This window comes from Hevea brasiliensis, chromosome 9, assembly GCF_030052815.1.
Source record: "Hevea brasiliensis isolate MT/VB/25A 57/8 chromosome 9, ASM3005281v1, whole genome shotgun sequence".
Lineage (NCBI taxonomy): Eukaryota > Viridiplantae > Streptophyta > Magnoliopsida > Malpighiales > Euphorbiaceae > Hevea > Hevea brasiliensis.
The window spans coordinates 88,510,679-88,512,572 of record NC_079501.1 but is presented as its reverse complement, the minus strand read 5'-3'; the positions used below and the strand labels follow the sequence as shown (position 1 = coordinate 88,512,572).

The 1,894-nt window shown below is 42.4% G+C and overlaps 1 long non-coding RNA gene across 1 annotated transcript; it reads left to right on the top strand.

Annotated features, from left to right (window-relative positions):
* Positions 1 to 1,637, top strand: LOC131183286 (uncharacterized). The gene is made up of 3 exons (XR_009151422.1): positions 1 to 160; positions 608 to 666; positions 1,245 to 1,637. It is a non-coding gene; the product is annotated as an uncharacterized LOC131183286 (long non-coding RNA).
* The last annotated feature ends 257 nt before the right edge of the window (positions 1,638 to 1,894 follow it).

The following is a 1,894-nucleotide window of genomic DNA, read 5'->3' as shown; positions in this document are numbered from 1 at the left end:
AGGTATCCTCAATTCGCGAAAATTTGACAGTTGTCCGGATCTGTGAATTTCCGGCCAGACAGACTAGCTACCGGAAAAGTCTCCGAATTGGATCGAGGTTTTGGCTACCCCACGATTGTCAGGCATCCCGAGCGCGTTCCCGAAGTCGGAATCGGCAAAGGTAAACCCGAACCTTATTTTTTCGTAATTTTCTAGTGCTTAAATAGGATTAAAAATCCATAAAATATTCGTGGTAGCTTAGAAAATTACGATTCTTTTTGCAATAGCTTAGTAATATTGCTAAGGACCGTGGGGCAAAGTTTTATAATTTTTAGAGCTTGTTTGGGCAGTTTTTGCAAAAATGATCAATAATAAGGACTAAATTGAAATTTTGCGTGTTGTGATGGATGATTGATTTGATGGGCCCAGGAGGGGCTGAGTGATATGATTGAACTGTTGATATATGGATTGTGAATATAGAAGTGCGTTTTTAGCCCTTTTGCAGGTTGGGTAGGTCCTAGGTATAGGGGAGACTCTGCCGGATTTTCGGCACGACTTAGGACGTACTTGATCTTTTTCTTTGTTGTATTGAGTCAAATTTATTAAATATATGTAATGTAATTGTCAGGTGAGCCGGGACAGCCTTCTTCCTCCGCCCAGCCGCCACAGTAATTTGTCGTCAAGTTTGTGAGTAAAATATTAATTTTAATTGTAATTTCAATATTATTATATGTTTAGCATGCCCATGCATCACTTATATGCATATATTTATGTAGTTAAACTCTAGGCACGATTTATGTTGCATTCATAACTGTTGATGTGCCATGGATGTTGTTGTGGTAATTTGGAGCAGTGTGCGTGCGTTGGCGTGCGTGTGATGTGGTGTGGACTATGGATAGGGCCAGGCGATCCACGGCTTGAGTAATTCGCGGGGACCCGATCCTTCGAGGGGTAGTCACGGCTTGAGTAATTCGCTGGGACCCTCGATTTGGTTATTAAGTGGAAGTCCGAGCTTGAGTAATTCGCTGGCACCAGGTTGGATTTAAGAGAGCTGTATAGGGGATCAGCTCCCATATGTTATGATTGATACTACAGGGTGTGTGAGTGCTCCAAATTACCTTTTTGATGCTATGATGTGAATATGATGTAAATGTTGCATTTCACTCTACAGGATTGCATTAGTTTCAGATAGTTATAGAGATTATAGTTAAGATTGATATTTCTCTCTGAGTCGAACGCTCACTCCTGTTCAAAAATTTTTACAGGCCACAGGAGGATATTTTATTCTGGGTTAACCTGCTTTTCTCCTTCGCAGGTGTTTATCAATAATTGTGTAATTTTATTTACTCCTAGAATTTCCGCATGTGTTAGCAGCAATTATTTGAATTTGGTCTGTAATATTATATTCATGTTGGACCTGTAAACTTAATATTTAAAGTCTGTTTTGATGGATTGGATGAGGGAGCTGAGCTCCCATTTATTATTATGTTGATGAGTATGTGGAGGGTGAGCTGAGCTCCCCAATGGATTATTTATTGTGTTTACAGGTCGGGTGAGTCGAAAACTCCCCGTTGGAAAGTCCATTTTATGGCCGGACTCTGTCCGTTTATTTTCTTGATATTAGGCCCAAATGGGCTTTAGAGTTGGGTTAATGAACAGTTAGGCTTACTACGGGCCTCGGGGGCTTTAAGCCGGCCCAGGTCCTAGTGCCGGTCTGGCCCATAGGTTGGGTCGTGACAAATGTGGTATCAGAGCAGAGGGTTCCTCAGGTGTCCCTTCCATGGGTACTCCGGACAGTGGTGGCCAGGGTAATTACAGAGGAAAGGGTAGGAGCAAGAGAAGTGGTTTTAGACACAGACCACGAGGATCTGGACCAGTGCGGATCCAGCGGTGGTCACGATTCGAAATCAGCAGA